General features: G+C 37.2%; 1 long non-coding RNA gene across 1 annotated transcript in view; it reads left to right on the top strand.

The window, feature by feature from the left end:
* Positions 1–13,547, top strand: part of LOC139976268 (uncharacterized) — a 47,713-nt gene extending 34,166 nt beyond the window's left edge. Inside the window, exons 2-3 of the long non-coding RNA XR_011796057.1 lie at positions 3,952–3,985; positions 11,116–13,547. This is a non-coding gene — a long non-coding RNA (uncharacterized lncRNA). The remainder of the gene's footprint in view (positions 1–3,951; positions 3,986–11,115) is intronic.
* The last annotated feature ends 5,926 nt before the right edge of the window (positions 13,548–19,473 follow it).

Here is a 19,473-nt window from a genome sequence, read left to right as displayed (position 1 = left end):
CACTTAAGAACCCATTCTCAGACACAAAAAAAAGACAAAACTGAAATGGCTACACAAATTAGTAGTCTATAACTGAGAATGACCATGCATGCAAATATGCAGTAAATTTTCAAGTTGTCAGACTAATTTAATTGTTGCTAGGAACTCTTTAATTGTGCTGGTAAACTAGAGTAGGAAATGAAAACAGTTACTTTATTGCGTATAGGCCCCTGTCCCTCACGTACCTCATTGCATACTAGACTTACAGTTACAAAATAAATATACCCATATCAAAATGCTCTTGACAGGAATAACCACCAAATTGAGGAAGGCCCTGCATGGTGCATAATTTTATAAATCTGGGCCTGGAGCTAGGCTACAGTAGTCCTACTTTTGCTATTGCTTCGCTCATGAGAAGTTGCATGTCTTTCGAGTTTAATTTTCTTGTGGGGAGATCTCCCTGCCAAATCCATATTACACTGATGTAGGCTATAAGTCCTATTCATATTTGCAAAGCTACCGAATCATAAACCAAACACATGATACCGCAAACTTCCATACTGATAATGCTCAGTAGGAGAATATAAGTAGAAAAGCATAAATAACACTTCATGATATGTTCAGGCTAGGCTACAGTTTGTACAGCAGCCTGCATTGCAGTAGCATGGACACTGCGGAGTTCGGACACCTAAGCCTTAAAACACCCCAAAACTTTATCTCATGGTATAAATCACCTGAAAGTTTGAAACTATACTTGATATGGTTGGGTCATTTTGGAAAGAAAATAACTGTAGCTTCGTAGTTTTTCGTGCAATTGGCTCCTGCTGTAGGTTGTCTCATCGTGAAATCGTGTATTTCTTAGGGGTGTCCGAACTCTGCAGTGTTCCAAACTTCGCAAAACTGACTATACTACTACTGTACTAGCCTATGCCTCTCGGTGTATAAGTTGCCTTAGTTTGTAGTACTAGTAGTAGGCCTAGCTAGCATGATCTATTGAACAATATAACAAGGAAGCCTACAGTAGACCAAACACTTCGACCGGAAAACAGTATACTGAACTAACTGTAGCCTGAATAGTAAATATATAATGCTAGTCGTTAGCATAATTTGCTGCCTACCTTCTCGTATGATCTGCCATGCCAGTAAATGCTCCGCGAAGGTAGCATTGGTCATTTTGTTGATCCCCGATCTCTGTTCCAGTAGATCGTTTTTGGAGACCCAGTCCATTTACGTAGCACCAGGCATCGGGACCCACAATAAAGCAACCTGTGCCTTCCACCTAAACAGCGCGGCGACGCGGCCGCAATATACACGTTACACGTGTTATGCTACCACTGCATGAAACTCTGCTATACATTACGTATATTTACATACAGGATTTACACTGTACAGTGGCAGTATATTACAAATACCGTGTCACGTGAGTAACGGTGTACCAGCGAAACCTATGAAATTGGCCCGCCCTCTAAAAATTTCCTAGCTGAGAGTATGCCTTTAAGATATATAGTTAAGTGTAGGATTTAGCAATAGTTGGGAGTCTGTGGGCAAACCTAAGACTGAAATTGTGGTGTGAACTTCTCAGGAATGTAGTACTAGGCTATGGTCAGTGAAATGGGTCTGTCGAGAAAAAAACCTGCAACAACTGCATGGATGCTCGTGTATGTATAGCATGTATTTTCCATTAACATATACCAGACGGTCATGTGTTTAATAAGACTACATGGATCGCACTGACACAGTATGCCTACTTGTCAGTTCTGTCAACTGAGTACAGGGCTATTGACATTCAGTTTTTTATTATGTTGACATCAAATGGCCATAATGATAATTATTGAATTGTTACCGTACTCCTCATACCGCCATTACTGGCCTAACCTGAACAGTGATGTATTCAAATGCAAGAAGCCTTCAAAGGAATTGTCTGGTGGAAGATTTTGATACATTGTCCTTTTAGTTAAGTTCTAACCATGTAAAAATTGTCCCATTCGACATTTTCTTATTGTAGAAATCTGGTTGTCAAATTCACTAGTTTCTCACCAAAAGTACAGTTTGTTCGAACTCTTCAATACGGTGATTGACGTAGTGCTGGCAAATAGCAGGCATGAGACTCTTCTGCGGAAACGCGGATTTCCGATTTTTTTTTTTTTTCATTTTCGCGTTTTTTCTCGTAATTCGCGTTTTTTATGATTTTTTATGATTTTTTTTTTTTTTTTTTTTTTTATTTAATTTTTTTTCTTTTTTTTTGGCCGAACATGCTGGACTGTGAAGGGAAGGAACACCGAATTTGACCAGTGGTGGAATCAAGTAGCACAAAGCAAGCAAAAACCTTTTTATGGTTCATTTTTTTTTGGTTCAGCTTTGGTTCAGCTTGGTTCAGGTTTATGGTTCAGCTTTTTTAAAAAGCTAATGGATAAATTATACAAGCAGAAATTCCACACTTTTTTGGCGAGTTACGTGATGTGATAGATTCCATCTATAGTCCACCATTTTGCATTTAAGCCCTCCTTACCTGACAAAAAAATTCTAAAGGGGACCCCCTCCCCTTAAACCCCTCCCCCAGGACGGCGATCGATAAATTTCAGATTTTTTTTCCCTGGCTCAGTCTCATCCCTGAAATAGGCAATACAGGCGACTTGAATTTAGCACTCCCATTTCCGCAGCAATACACTCTCACATGTACACGCACAGGGGATATTGCCTATTATATATAATGTACATATCGCGAACGTATATAGCCTACTGTACCATGCCCAGTTGGCATATGTATAGCATTGCACATAATATACTCTCACACACAAACCACAGTTCATAAACTGTTCTTCGAATTGCTGAAATAAAATTCACGGATCAAATTTACAGTTAAAGGAAGCTTGAAAAGTAAGTATTCAGAACACCAAAAGATGAAACTTGGCGGAATCGATGTCAGAGCAGAATGTAGTACCGAGAAGCTATAGGCTTCGCAGAACTGCCGATTGTAAATGTTAGAGTAGCCTACGTAGGTTCTTCGCGTTGGACCTGTATAGCGCGATATATAAACAACGAAGAGTCTGCTGTTAAAACTTATATTGTGTTACACGAAACCACGATCTACTACATATATGGCGGCTTAAATTGTTTTTGAAAACATTTAATTTTTAAGAAATTTCACCGAAAATTAAGGAAGAATTAATCTGTATACAAATGCTATTTTTGTTGTGATTACTGTAGGTTCTGTACGGAGCGTGGGTTATGTCACAATATGCATTAGTGTAGATGAAGTCACGTTCTGTACTGTTCATCCTTAAGGATGGAAAAATCATTTCTCTGTCAAATGCAATATTTGCATTCTCATACTTTGACATGTTTGGAAAATTATTTATAATTTTTTAAGGTAACTTCTTTGAGCCACCAGACAATCCTTTTAAGCTTTTCATTTAAGAATTGTTTCAGCCTGTCCCATTTCGAACATGTGATTGGCAGGTTTTCGATTTAAAGGGTGTGAAGAATCGCACACAAAGAAACGTCAGATGAGGGTAATCTGACCTAGTTTCGAATGAGGTGTAACAGAAGTGTTAGACACCACCATCGATCCCAGAAAATACACACACAGCTTGCTACCGTCGGTAATGAGACACTAGCTAGTGTACAGTCAGTACATACAGCTAAGGTCAATACCCACAGCACAGTGTGCATAGCAGCAATGGACATCTTAGCAGGGAGTTGTTATGGAACTCTCTGATCTCAGGTCCAGATACAGTAAAAGATAACAAGGTATCACATTCCATTACTGTCTGCATATTGTAGCGACAAGAAGAAAACTTCACTTGCAAAGCAACGGAAAGTTAACTTTTTCTGAGGGCGGCACGCGGTTTGGGCGAGTCTTCAATGCCTTTAAATAGCTTATCAAAAGGGAGCTGTTCTGAAAAGCAAGAAAATCACACATGTGCATGCACACGACCACACCCATATAACCATTTCTGAATATCTTTTCAGCTTCCCAAAGGTACTGGAATGCAAGCTCTGTTGGGTGAGTTAAATTTACCCTCTTTGTATTCTTTTAGGCAGTTGTTAAAACCTTCTTTTGGGTGAGCCTCACACTCTACCAGGTACCGCAAAGCAGAGGCAAATGAAGTGCGTGTGATACCTTCATCTTCTCAAAGTGGGAAGGTGTGTGTGTGGCCTCTGTCAATTTGGGAGATAGCTTCAAGTTCAAGTTTTCTTGAAAGCTGACAAGATCTTTCAGTGGTTTCACACTGACCTCTGTACTTGTGTATTTGCCAGCTCAGAAGGAACAAAGGTGCTGACTTTGTTATTTTGGACATGTGATACATCTGCAAGGAGGTGCAGGAAGCAGTTGGAGCTGCATGGACAGTGGCGTAGCTAGAGGTTTTGGCACCCAGGTGCAAGAGTAGAAAATTTCCCACCCCCCCCCAAAATTTTGGTTATATTTTTCAGGCAAGTCGTTACAGCCCCCCCCAAATCAAATCTGCTCCTACGCCTATGATATTTCCACCTTTCAAAATCTACTGCCTTGGAACTGTATACTGAAATACCCAAAATGTCTGTGACATGTAGTCATTACAGAATACAGAACAGAACAAAAAAAAGAAGAAAAAACGGTCGAAATGGACTGAAAAGAGATCACAATCTATAAATTTGCTTATAAAAACAACTACATTCAGTTCAGATTCTTATTAGTTATGGAAATATTCATGCCTGACGACATACATCAATTTCGTCATGTTTTTCTAGGAAGTGCTTATTTTGTTTACTCTCATTCTCCCATTTCAGTGCCCCCCTAAACCCGGCGCCCGGGGCATGTGCAATCCCTTGACACCCATAGCTACGCCACTGTGCATGGATGGGGAATCTTGTAGATAATCTGTCAGTCTTTTCCACAGATTATCCCTAAGCTTCTCCACATTTGGGCGTCTACAAAACAAAGACCTAATACCTGCAAAACTAAGACCCTACCAACTGCAAATCTAAGACCCTACTGCAAAACTAAAACCCTACTGCAAAACTACAACCCTACTGCAAAACTAAAACCCCACCAACTGCAAAACTAAGACCCTACTGCAAAACTAAGACCCCACCGACTTCAAAATTAAGACCAACTGCAAAACTTAGATCCCACCAACTGCAAACTAAGAGCCTACTGCAAAACTAAAGTGCAGAGGAGGGTTAAGTGTTTCCAGAGGTCTATCAGTAAGGGGCATCATAATAAACAGCAGTTATTTTTACGACACTTAAGCAACCACAAATGTGGGAGAAACCCGCAAGGGCTTATGGATTACAACTTACACATCGGGTGGCTTCCAATTCAACATTTTAACTCAAATTTGGAATCTTTTCAATTTAGAAAGTCATTTCAGATGGGAAAACCATAGAATTGCTCTTGGATGAAAAACCCACCTTACTATGACCCGGTCGGGAATCGAACCCCGAACCTCCCAATTACTAAGCCTCATTGCTTCAAATGCCACCGCCTTTATCCACTCGGCCACAGCACCATGTATACTTACAATGTTATTTTCTCATGCTGTGTCTAGTTATACAGTGCAGTCACCATATGTACATACTGTGCAATATTTAGGTAATTATTCCCCTGGGATTGCTAGAGTCAGGACACATGGAGTAAGTGTCTTGGCAGGTTATGGTTAAGTATGCACATGGGCGAGGGGGACATGTCCCCCGCAATATTTTAGGTGGGCGGATAAAGTATCTAATATCCCCCCCCCCCAATATTTGGTGGCTTGGTTTTTTTTTTTGAGGCTAAAAAGACATATATTTTTTAATGATATCACTAGTAATTTCAAAATAGAAAATGCTTAGATGCAACTTACAAGGCCTGGGAAGTGCCATTTCCAGCGATCTGGGAGGCATTTTAGGCCAAAATTTGCTTTTACACTTCACGCCAACTCATGGTGGCCCACACTTAGATAGTTTGACTACAAGCTTCACCCCTCCCTTGGCAAATTCCCCGCTATGAGCCTGTCTAACCGTGTCACAATTTATTACTAAATATCACCAAAAAACAACACAGACTTTCACCGAGAGTAGTTTTTACTTATTTTCAAATGAATTAGCTAGACAAACCAAGGGAGCAGATCCTGGTGGGGACAGCGGGACGCGTCCCCACCAACTTTTTCAGTCAATGTGGGTTCATGGTATACCGTGTCTCCACCAATTTGTCTGGACCAAACGCTGCATTGAAAATTTCCCTGTATTGAACTTTGGCACAGTGCGATCCAGCATTGTGCAAATGACATGCAGCAGTTCTCATTTTATTATATGTATCCACAGTTGTTAAATATTGGACAGAAATTGCATTTGCGGCAGTCTATTATTGTTTTCTGGGAGAGGAACCAGACCCATCGTATACAAAAGTCTTCTTGGATTATTTGTCTCCTGATTTTTTTCTGCGGACTCCCATGTGTTCCCCCAACTTAAATTTCTAAGCCATAAGATCTCAAATTTAAGGAGGTTTTGGAGCATTATTGGGTCTGGGAAGGGTTATTTCTGGTGATCTGGGAGGTAACTTTGCCAATATGCTAGGTGCGAACCAATGGTTACCTTCGCTTAGATAGTATCAGAGAACAGATACGCGTCCCTACCATTATCCAAGACTGATCTGCGCCCAAGAGACAGACCGCATCCGTAATGAAATTGGGTATATACAAAATATCACGAAGCGCACGAACAATGTTGGGGATGTAGTTGCTAAACGCACCTGCACCCAAGCAAACGTCCCCCTCAATATTTGAAACAAATCGCCGCCCCTGAGTATGCAGACTGGAGGTCAGTAAATTGTGTTTAATATAGGGAACCTGTTATTATTAAATGTTTTTAATTACCACAATATAGTCTTATAAGGGCCTATGGATATTGGAAAACAAGGTTGTCACTCCAAAGACATCAGGCCTTCCTATAGAAGAATGCCAGAAGGATCACTGGTGGAGGATTGGAGGTTGGTTGCACAAAGATGAATGAGAGGGCAGTGATGTGAGACAACATACATAAGTGACACAAATGGAAATAATGAATCTCATTATTTATAAGGAAAGCAACATTTTGGTAAGAAGAAAACTAGGTAAATTATAACTCTGATTTTTGGGAACAAGGAATGGAAGGGGGAGGGGTATGTGGAGCTGGGCTGGTGAGGAGAGTATGAATTTTCAGCATATAGTTCTCATTCATTATCCAGTGCCACCAGGTTATATATTAACCTTCAGAAGAGGGAACAGCAGCATTTTGTTTAGGTCAGCTCCAGTTTAAGCAGCTTCTAGAAATGCCTTTTCTTTCAGAACAAAACATGATATGGGGCAGAGCCACTAGAAGGTGCTGGGTGTTTTAAAGTTACTTTGAAATCTATTGTAGGTGACTCATGGCCCATATGTTTTACGTAGGCCTTTCATATATTAGAATAGAATTAATTAAAAATAGGTCTTATTTGAGTTGTCTGCAGTGCCACAGGCAATTCTTGTGTTATGGCAATTCCATATTTTATGCTCTCAGTTCTAACAAGAAGATTGTTGAAATAAATTTTCATGAAAAACATAACACATATAAAGAAATCTGCAAGGTGAAATTTTATTAACATTCACTTCCAGTTCAAATGATAACGATGACAAAGAACATGGCAATTTTCAATTAACACCAACCATCACTTCTGATATTTAGACCATATAAAGTGAATTTAATCAAATGTAAAGAAAAAAGATGTACAGTAGTTTGAACAAATATCGTTGGCTCCTATATAGTTGAGCAAAGCATCAAAGGCCTATTAAAAGATTGGTTCAGGTGTTTGACATGTCTATTTTGTATGAAAGAGCACAAAAAGAACAGTGAAGAAACTACCATGATAGCATATGCTCTGTTAAGGAGATATGACACTTTGAAGATATCAAAATTTCTTTGAAAATGACTGGTGTAGAAAGACTAACTGTAAGGGTGTGATGTCACATCATCACTTCCTTAACATGTGTGAATATATTTCTTTAAAAATTATTTACATTTTTTAACACATTTGGAAATAATATAATCAAAGATTCTTCAGATGTTTAATCTCAAATACAGTACTTCCTTTGACAAATATGAAATCTCCTGACATATCTTTTGGTTGAAAGTCATGAAATCTCACAAAAGATTTAGAAAAAAACAAAGACTTTTCAGGAATGTGAGGATGTGACATCACAGCTAGTCAGATTTCAGCAGTTTCTACACAATCTGATAAAACTTAACACTTGAACATCTCTTTAACCAAAAAAGATATTTGAACATATTTTTCACCATTGTGTTTCTTTTATTGTCCTCTTTCATATAACATAAACATGTATGACAACTGAACCAATCCTTTAAAGTAATTAAAGCCAGCTAATTATGCTTCCTGCAAGATCTCTTGTTGAAAATGGAATGTTTCAAATATTCTTAAGTTTGTTGGGAACTTTTATATCACTTTCACAAAAAAATAGAAAACATATTTCTATTTAAACTGAAAAGCAAAGGAGTCAAACAGAACAAACATAGCTGCAAGTTTATGGATAATTCCCAAAGGGAACCAGGGAAGTGAAATTCAGCAAAGTAAAATTTCCAAAAACAGGATGCCACTCCCCTTGGAGAAATTGTTGTTAGCATTTGGTACAACTTTAAATTGTTTATTGTTAAAAGGAATAATCATTCTTTAGTGAATGTTTCTTCATTTTGGGGGGGGGGGGTGTGTAATGGCAACCCCCCTGAGTATAGTATCCGGGATGGACCGCCTAGGACAAGCTTTTGTTAAAAAGGAGGAGGGGGGAGCTTATCAGGACCTTCTTCAATGTTTATTTTTTAAAAGAGACTACTAGGAAACTAAGCATAACAGAACCATGTGCTCTTTTGCTATTTGACGGTCTCGAATGACTCCCTTAGTGTGTAATTACACTTTTCGTAAACGTCAAATATCTTCTTCAAGTTATTATAACTTCAGATCACTATTATTTATTTATCCAGTTTATTCAGCAAAATGTATTCTCTTAATTACTATCGTATAAAATATATTTTCATTATAATGTGGGATGTGGCCTTTTTGAGGTTAAATAATTCTCTTTATCAACTTTTCAATGGCGGATTGCAAAATATAGCAAAAATTACCCAAACAAAAAACAACCGGTAATTTTGCGATCATTCAAAAACTCTGTATGCTACGACACTCAGTTTCAGCGGAATATTATAAACACAATAGAGTCCATTCTATTGATATAAAACTTGTTGTGATTGGTTGGGGGCAACTTTATGCGTAACTGTACAATTTTATTTACATAGACCAATCATCAGAGGGCTCTCAAACGCACTATTGCATACAATGGCGGAGCGTCCATATAGTCAGGGGGGGGCGAATGCCCTCCCTGACGGACTCAAATGTACTGCTGGCGCCCTTTTCAGCTTTTTACGACTTTTTACTTATTCGCGATTATTGACTTTTTCATTGCGCTCCTCATCTATATATATTGACATTTGTCACATTTTCTTGCTGTAATTTTCTGACAAAATGCTCTAACATCTATTTATTCTTCGTTTATCTGCAAACTAGCAAGGCCCCGGAAAGGGTCATTTCCGGCGATCTATGGAGTATCTTTACTCAAAAAAATTCTGTACGCTCCGCGCCAACCTGTGGTGGCGCTCCGCTTAGATAGTGTCAAAAGCGCCTCTACAGACAATTCTCGCCCCCTCTGACCAATACCCCTAGCTCCGCCACTGATTGCATAGCTGTTTCCATGATCTTGTACAGTTGCAGCAGTTCCACAAAATTAGGATCAAATTCGCGGAAGAGAATAACATCAATCGAGATTAAAATGAAAGAAGGCTACCTCCGGTAGGTATTTATGAAATATTTATGTTCCCTTTTCGGAACAATATTCGTCAATCCTAATTAAAAAATGCAAAAAACTGACTTTTCCCTCTGCTAATGCATATTTGTTTTAAGTGTACGTAAAAGGGAGTTCCTACTATTAGCAGGGTTCGCTTTCGTTACTTATCATACAGGCATACTGTCATCATAGGCTAGCTGACGTTAGGCTATTTTGAGTGATGTCTGCCACTCTGTGTCTGACGAATCCCTGTATCTAATTAAATACTGAAGTTAAACTAGCTAAATGTTACATCAGATACAAGTTATCTAATTGATGATACGTTATATTACATAAGATAGTGCAGCCTAAGAATAGGAAGGGTTAGGAAACAGGATTAAAAGCCCAACTGAGTGATACTGTAGTGTAGGCCCAGTCCATTGGGGCCCAGTAGTAGGCCTATGTTCGGGCTCCTAGCCAGCTTTTAATTTTTAGGGGACAGGTTAGAGAATTGGTCATGGTAAATCACACAAGGAATATGCGTACCAATAAAGCAATGTTATTCAAAGTACCGTATGCTCATCCAACGAGTTAAATTTGAAATAAATAAAAGGCCCTAATAAAAGGCCCTAATTTAATTTTATTTTTTCAGTGCAATTTCTGTAGGCAACTATTTTCGTCTTGCGTGTGGAAAAATAAGCAGAAATTATGATTTAGAACAAGAACAGTTTTTTCAGTCGCTTCCGAATGTAATATGTTCCACAAATTATAAATTCAATTATAAGCTTGTGGCAGTGAAAACAACATTTGTTTAATTATTTTATTTCCCTTTATTTCTACAAAATTAAATGTTCTTTTAGGCTTTACATTTATATGTATAAAATATTTATCAAAGGGCTTGTGTTGTGTCCAAAAGTTTTCAAAATAGAAGCATACTTTTTAATCATCAGCTAAAAATGTCAAATTCATATTTTTAAAATTACAGTTAGCCCAGATAAATTTTAAGAAAGGAATGTTTAATACATACTAAAGAGATATTGTAATTAATGTTTCAATTGGTGTTCAGGACATCCTTAGTTATTATTATTGTTGGTTTGGGGTAACATATTTGATTGAAACAATTTTTGGTATGTAGGAAAAATATTTTTTAAACAAAGCTTTAAATTTATTGTGACCTTTGCATACAAATACAATTTTAATTTTGAAAATGTCCAAATAGAGTAGGCATTTTTTTTTTTGGTAGTTAAGGCTGCACCAAACCCAAACTTAAAGTATGGCCTCATTTAAATTCCACTTTTTGCAAATTTGTCACCTATTTTTTCATTTATAGATGACTATGAATCCATGCAGAGATTTAAGAAAATTTGAGAGGGTAAACTATGCTGCAATTGCCAATGGTCGTACATTACCCAAGAACCCGGTGCATAGCAAAGACGTTTGGTCAACAAAGAAATTTTATGAATTAGAAGAAATCGATCACTAAATTGAAAACGGAGAGTTGCTTCTGAAAGTGCACAACATAGGCTGGAATTCAAAATACAATGAGTGGCGGAGCTTATCTGATGTTGTAAATGTCCCTCAGCATATGATTGATTCATCAGTGGAAGCAGAAAACAGATTGAAAACTGAAATTCAAATTGCAATAAAAGAATCACTCAATTGTAATGGAAAGTGTGATTCACCAGTGGAGCTGAGGGGTACCGTTGCCCAAGAATACTTTCAAAGTGCTTACAGAATGTGGAGTGTGTATTTTGGGGGAGCCCAGTCAGTGAACGCTGCAGAGACATGTAAACTTGGACCAAGTTCTTGATAAGAACTGGTATTTCCAAATTGTCAACCGATTTGGTGATTTTAGCTACATAAGAGAAGGGTCATTTCAGTACTGGCTAACAGAAAGAGCACCACTTCAAGAATTCACTGTTTGTGACAAAGGTCTTATTTCGATGTATTTTCACAGAGGTTTTGTAGTTGTAGTTAAATTTGTAAAGGGACTCGGCAACAAATTTGACTTTATTTCCTTTATGCAAAAAGTATGAGCCAACTTGCTTTAAGAGAACCATGGAATCTGTTTTAAGCCAATTTACCATGGTCCGTGTTTTAAGTTGTGTTTTTTGCTTATTGTTTTTTATGTTTCCACCGCTATGCCAAACCAAAACTATGACAATACTGTTGAAATTCCAATCAACAATTACATGTTGTTTCAATTGGGAATTTCACAAGGAAATGTTATTAAAGAAAACGTTGTTCAGTCTCTTTTGTTAAAGACATGCAAAACACGTAAAGTGGACATTAACAAAATGGACATTTCTTCAGTTGTTAGAACAGTAATTCAGAAGCTCAAGAACATGCTACGTAAAGGCGGCTATGCTAGGAAAAAGACGATTGAAGAGGGGGAAAAAACTAAGTACATGGTTAAGATTCCTTACAAAACAGACTCACCAACAAAACAAAAACTGACAGAAGATGTTGAAAGGGATCGGATAAAAAGAAAAAGGTCTGTAGAAAAGGTGAAAAATACACTACACAAAATAGAAATCCTGACGAATGAAAAAGAAGAATTGGAAAATCAAATTAAAAGAATTCAGCATCTTGGAAAAAAAGGAGGTAAAGAAGGAAAGGTTAAACGTAAATTGATTTACTCAAAATCGTATACATGAAAAATGAAGCAAAAACGAATGACATCTATAATAAAAAAGCATCCAAGAGTTATCACAAGGACATTTCACTGAAGTCTCTCTGTCAGTCAGAGATAGAAGTGGCAGTACCCTTATGATAGACGAAAATGAACCATGACAGGAAAGCAGAACGCAAAACTTATACGCATCAGAGACACCCAAAACATCTCCAGAAGAGTTTACCACAAGCTAACTATGCAAAGCCTAACCCTTTCTAAAGAGTACCGATTAAAGATTCGGAAGAAACAATTCAGTGCAAAATTTAATATTCATAATGTAGATAAGTTTATCGGAGTTTGGCAATCATTTAAAGGAAACTTTATGCTCTAGGTTGTCAGTGTTGCTCTCCAAAACCTCTAGTAGGAGTATCATACTTCAAGATGATGCTGTCAAGGTAAAGATTACAGGAGATGGGACAACTATAGGCAAGAGTCCATGTAACTAATATTGCATTCAGTATTATAGGAGAAGATTGTTGGCAGGCAGTAATGGTAGTTATCTCCTTGCCATTGTTAGAGTCCCTGAAAAACAAGCCACCCTTGCCGATGAAATCAGTAATATCTGAAATTAAAGAGGTACATAGTGTTTGTGTTCACAGAGAAAATGTTAAAGTAAATTATATCTAAGTGGTGACCTGAACTTCTTAAATCAAATAATGGTTATAGAAGGATTTAGTGCAAAACATTGCTGTTTGCAGTGCAGATGTCATAGTGAACTATGTTGGGATTTTCAAAACGTTTTGTGTATGCATAATGTTGATTTGGGGGCTAGAACTGTAAGGAGTATAATTGAAAATTCCTCTAAAAAGGGCATCAGTAGACTTAAATTGCTTTTCCCCTTTTCAAATATACCTGTTATTAATGTGGTACCAGATTCTCTGCATCTCTCCTTGAGAATAGCCGACCAATTAATCAATCACCTTTTAGTCGAACTGAAATCACTAGATAATTTAATAAAGTGCAGTTCTAACTGTTCGATATCAAATTTCTCGTGCACAAGTTTGAAACATACATTCTTTAGGAATATCATGGCAATTTTATGTTGAAAAGTCAACTAAGCACATTACTTCAACAATTTCACAGGACCAGAGCACTTGCAAAGTATACAAAATATAAAGTTGGCGGAGTTCATTCCAAATCACTCCAAACTGAAAAAACTTGAAATGCTTTGGAAAGTCTTTTACCATTAATGGATTGCATTTAAGGGAACTTATCATTTCAAGATGTAGACAAGTTTGAACGGAAAGCATGTGCATGGGTAGAGTTATTCAGAGTCTATTTTTGAGTAAGGACGTGACCTCTTACATGCTTACCTATGAATCATGTGCCCGATGCTTTATGATTACCTGGAAATATTTCCAATTTTCCATCGGTCTGGGAAACTTGAATGATATGGTAACAGTTTGGTTTTTCCGTTCTTCATCACATATGAAAACATGCATTTCACCAAGTAATGCAAAAGCAGAATAGAATTCATCTATTGGCATCTTCCTGTCAAAGGATGAAAGTTACAGTTGCTTGTTCGTTGTGCAAACAACATGGTCATAACAAAAGAACCTGCCAGATGAGCAAGACGGGACCACAGTGACTGAAACCATAGAAAACACACTAACAATCTGTATATATAATTTATGATGATACTTTTATAGAAATTGTGTCATTTCTGCTCTGTACTATAGTTTAAAATTGTATTAAAATACTAATTGTAAGAGTGGAATGCCATCTATGTTAAATTTCAAAAAGAGGGATCAAAACAATATTTATACAGTAACTTATTATAAGGTTTACTGCAATTTTCAATGTGTTCAATTTTCAATGTATTCATATATCAGGTTAACAATGTTTTCTTACATTTTACAAACTTGTTTCTGTCCAAATGTTATATGTATGTAAATATTGTAAGTATACATAAGTATAAGTATAAATATTGAAAGTTGTATTCAAGTGACTTTACATATCAGGTTGATTCCGTCCAAATGGCACATAAATTACTGCATTTGTTATCTCTACTAAGCAATGTATGCACATTGTACACATTGTGTAAATATGCAGGCTTGCCGTATTAATATTTTAAAGTTGTATTCAGTAGATTTACATAACAGGTTAACAATGATTTTGTTACATTTTACAAACTTGATTCTGTCCAAATGGCACATAAATGACTGCCTTTGTTATTAAAGAGGGGATCTCGTCTTGCTGATTGGCCAAGATATGCAACGTGAGAATGTGTGCAGTCTTGATGTAATATTATTGTATATATTTAAAACAATTCAGGTCAACATCGTATTATGGTTTGAATCCACTGTTAATTTTATCCAATTTTCTGTCTTTTACACCAAATCAATTGTGCTTTTTTATTTATAACTAAATTTGAGGTGCAAAATTCAACAATTAGATTTCATTTGTAACTTGTTTTTTGAACTATTTTTGAGACTAATGGAACACACACTGACATAGGGCTATGCAGTAACACAACGTAAGTAACAGTGAGTGCGACAACCCATGTACGTTCACACATAGGCCTATTGGGCCTGCAAATTGATAATTAGTTAACATTGATCAACAAATGAGACGTGTCAACTTAAGACATCAGAACCTATTACTCTCAGATTGCCCCTTAAAGTTTAAACATGATATGTATTGATTATGTCAATGCTTGCCTTGTTGACGTTAAAAACATGTTTTTAAGTTTTATCAAAAATTGTATTTAAATACCTTTCTATTTATCGGTTATGTTCTGACCTTATACAACTTTAATTCTGTCCAATTGGCACATAAAGAACTGCCTTTTGTTATTTAGTTTATATAAGTTGTTCATGTTTTCACGATTATGTGAATATGATTGCTTGACTTATTAATGTTTAATGAAAAAGAAAGCGGAATGAAAACCTCACATGTTTTAGTTTACTTTTTTATTGTAGCCACCTTCCATTAAACTAAACTAAACAGTGGTATGGTAACTTAAGTCAGTTAGTCATGAACTGCCTAAGTATTACTGTGGTACTATAAAAATATAAACGCCATCACATGACCTGCTTAGTAGGATAATGAGTCCTGGTAATTACACCACCTTCCAATACTTGCACTGTGCCCACCGTCCAATACTTAACCCTGCCCTATCAGCCTTGGATTTGCCAACCGTGAAAAGGGAATGACTTTGATATATGGGCATACTGAGTAGGGTGAAGCATGCCCTATTTTGAGAGGTCCATTAAGAGTTGATGTGTAAAAATAAAGTGTATTTGGGCAAAACATTAACTTGGCAATGATTGATGGCTTGAGAAAGATACTATTTACTGTAAAAATAAACCCCCAAAATGAAAATATCACGGATGACCAGGCCCGCAGAGAGGATTTGTAGGGCCTGTGGCAAATGGTGTAATATTGGACTCCATGAACGTTTCCTCAAAATTGTTAGTCTGATCTTTGAATTCAGGCAACTTGCCTCCCCCCCCCCCCCCCCCGCTTCCTTTCTCAGAGCAGGTCTGGGAGTTTGAGCATATCCTATAACGTTCAGATGGCCCAGATGGGCCTGTGTATTTCATTAGGAAAGTTAGTAGAAATATATGAATTCAGATACGATTGTTATTCGCGAAACCGGTATGCGAACCTTACACTCAACATGTAGGAGAAGCGTTGTCCGTTTAAAAGCCTTGCTTTCGCTATTTATGCATTGTAAATTACATGAATAGAGATAAAATAGCATTTATGTAGAAGCAAACTATTCTTTATGGGTAAAAAGAAGCAGTTGTCTGCTTAAAAGCCTTGCTTTCGCTATTTATGCATTGTAAATTACATGAATAGAGATACATTAGCATTTATGTAGAAGCAAACTATTTTTTATGGGTGATGATTGCGAATATAGCTACCATATTAAATTAAATTTATTTTTCAATACCCTATGTACACAATGGTATAGACCGTAATGGCTTATAGCAAAGGTATTGTTATGCGGAGAGTGAAACCATAGTTTTGGCTTAGTTTCGCAGAAAGAAAAATTGGGTAAAAAACTACCTTTTGGCAGCTGCATCTAAACATTGTTTACTTTGAGATATCATGTTTTAGATATTTACAATATTTAAAAACGAAAAATATGTACGCATTGGTAATACTTGTAATGTTAATACCTAGACATGAAAACATGATTGGGCATTCTGATAGACTATATATGATGTGGGTGAAGATACATGGATAATTTTGGTGAAAATAACTTGTTTGGTTTGGATTATCATAAGCCGTTATTGCATGTTTAAACACAGGCCTAGGAATAAGTTTGCCGACATAGGTGTTTTGTTAACATAGCCATGCCTGAGGGTCCAGGGGCCAGACCCATTGATCGAGTGACAGCTATATGGTTAAGTAGCACCTCTTAACCATATATCAATATTTTACTTAAAATGTAATCAGAATTGTTGCTATGCCTACATACACCTATTGTTCTAGTCATTATCTTACAAAACACATTTCAGAGATATTACAGACCAAATCTTCTTCAACCTTGAGAAAAATTTCTCTTAGAAAAACCTTAACATCAATTGGGGATGTTTTGCTATTCTCCATGTACAATCTCTCTTGTTGTTTTGTGTAGATGTTGCTTGTTGAGATTTTCATATTTTGATCCCTATTGTCTCCAAATTACCTTTGACTTCCACCAAAAACAATAGAGTTCTTATACTCTTAACTTCCCAATAATTATAATCAATATGGGAGGGTAATAACACAGAATATATAAGCAAATTTTTTGGCTCGCTCTGCGCGCATCCAACTTCTTAATGCGCATATCATATAGGCTTTTATCGGTTATTTGCATGTGATGTAATAACAGATGAATGCCTAAATGATATGCACATTAAGACGTTGGACGCGCGGTGGCGCAAAAAATTTTGCTTATATTTTTCGGGGAAGTCATTACAGCCCCCCCCCAAATCAAATGAGGCTCCTACGCCTATGTTCATCTTTATCACAATCTGCTAACTGTGGCTTATTATGTGATAGGGAAGCATACGGGTGGTCAATGAGCACCATTTGCTTCCGCGATTCCAAATGAACCTTATCAAGGACCGTGCTAGTTTCCTTTGGGGCTCTTTGCTTTTTGGGGTTAGGCCCGTGCCTGAAAATTGTTGGTACAGCCCCTATCCTTAATTTCTTCCTCTCAGTAGCTTGATCAATCTTAAATTGATCTTCAAAGTGAGCCTAAAAGCCACAAGCAAATGATGCAAATTGTTTGGCATAAGTTCATTTAGGGGGTGGACATTTCCTACAGTTAGCCAACTTACAGGCTGGTACCCTGTATTATCATCTCAGCAAAGAGATACACTGTGAGCATAGTAGATACATACTTGCTTAAGGTGGTGGAGGCCAGTGAGGAATTTTTCTTCAGAGCACATGTCACCTTTGAATTGTAAACAAAGTGCTGACATTTTCAGGGAGTTGTTATTTACTGTCTAAAGATAATTTTGAAAGAGTTCTTATAACTTCAATCGTCAATGTCGTTTTCAATTAGGGGAATGGGGAGTAATTGACACTAATGCAATGAGTTTCTGGGATAAGTGCATTAACAATGTGTTCAAGGTGAATCCATACAGCTTCCACCCCACCCCCCCCCCAAAAAAAATCCATTTCTTTCGAAAGCACAGAAAGTTTTGCTTTTAATCAAATACCAGTAAACAATGAATTTTCAAATGGGATCTAGTCTTGCTTTACATCAGTCACACAAAACCATGCATTGCCCAGGCTAAGGCTGTGCAATGTTTTGAACATTTGGGAATGAGCTTATGGGCATCCGTAGAATCTAAACTGAAAATATGAACATATTTGCATTGGCTTCAACATGCCGCTCCGAAGCCTTATTTTGCGTGCAGGAAGATTAACTGTAGTACAGTGGTTTCATTGGATGTTTTCCGTCGTATTTATTTCAGGTTGGATGTAGTTTCGTTGTGAACAGGCAGCGTTTATGAAACTTAACAGTTCGTCTAGTTAAATTTTTTACTATGACAAATCTCAATGCAAAATAATTGTGTAAAACAGTCTTAGTTTGGCAGTGAGTTCACAAGCTTTTGTCTGGAAAAGTTAACTTCCATTGCTTGCAAGGAAAGTTTTTTTCTTGTCGCTACAAAATGCAGACAGTAATGACATGTGATACCTCGTTATCTTTTATCTAGACCTGAGATGTTCATCGATGCTATGAACACTGTGTTGTGGGTATTGACCGTAGCTGTATGTTTTGACTGTACACTAGTGTCTTGATACCAACAGTAGCAAGCTGTGTGTGTATTTTCTGGGATCCATGGTGGTGTCTAACACTTCTGTTACACCTCAGTCGAAACTAGGTCAGATTACTGGAATGAGCCGTTTCTTTGTGCACGAGTCTTCACACCCTTTAAGCGCAAACCATGTTAATTAAGTACTTCATAATCGCACGTAAAGAAATGCAACACTTCTGGTTCATTGGGAGTAGATGCGGAAGCACTCCTTCCTTCCGCAGATTGTTCTCTGTTATTGTTATACTTTCAAATCAGCCTGGTGAACTTTGTTCGGGTAGTAAGCTATCAAACATCTTACATCACTGCTCATTTATAAACCGTGCAACTGGGTATTTTTCTTTATTATTCACTTTTCTTTAAGGATGAGTACATCATTTACAAAAGGGCAATGATCAGCCTAGTAATGAGCAAATAAGAAACCAGAAAGTCAAAGACTTAGCGATTCCTTGGCCATAGTAGATATTTTGTTAGGGCTTTGATTTCAAATTGAGAGTTTTGGATATATAATATTTGTAGGTTATTCACAGTTTGGGCTGTTTTGACCTCAAATTAGTTTCGACCTTCACCAAAAAAAATAGGGTATTGTTATTGATATTGATCATCAACCTACCAAGTACAAGTTTCCTGAAAGTAATAACCATCATCCCATACATACACACCAACCGTCACAGGGGTAATTCTCACTCTTTAAGTTAACTGAAAATTATCCACGCCCGTCAATATCTAGTAGAACAGAGCAAATGTTTTGCAC

The sequence above is a fragment of the Apostichopus japonicus genome, chromosome 11, assembly GCF_037975245.1.
Source record: "Apostichopus japonicus isolate 1M-3 chromosome 11, ASM3797524v1, whole genome shotgun sequence".
Taxonomy (NCBI): Eukaryota; Metazoa; Echinodermata; class Holothuroidea; order Aspidochirotida; family Stichopodidae; genus Apostichopus; species Apostichopus japonicus.
The sequence above is the reverse complement of the archived record's forward strand: the minus strand, read 5'-3'. Positions and strand labels throughout refer to the sequence as shown.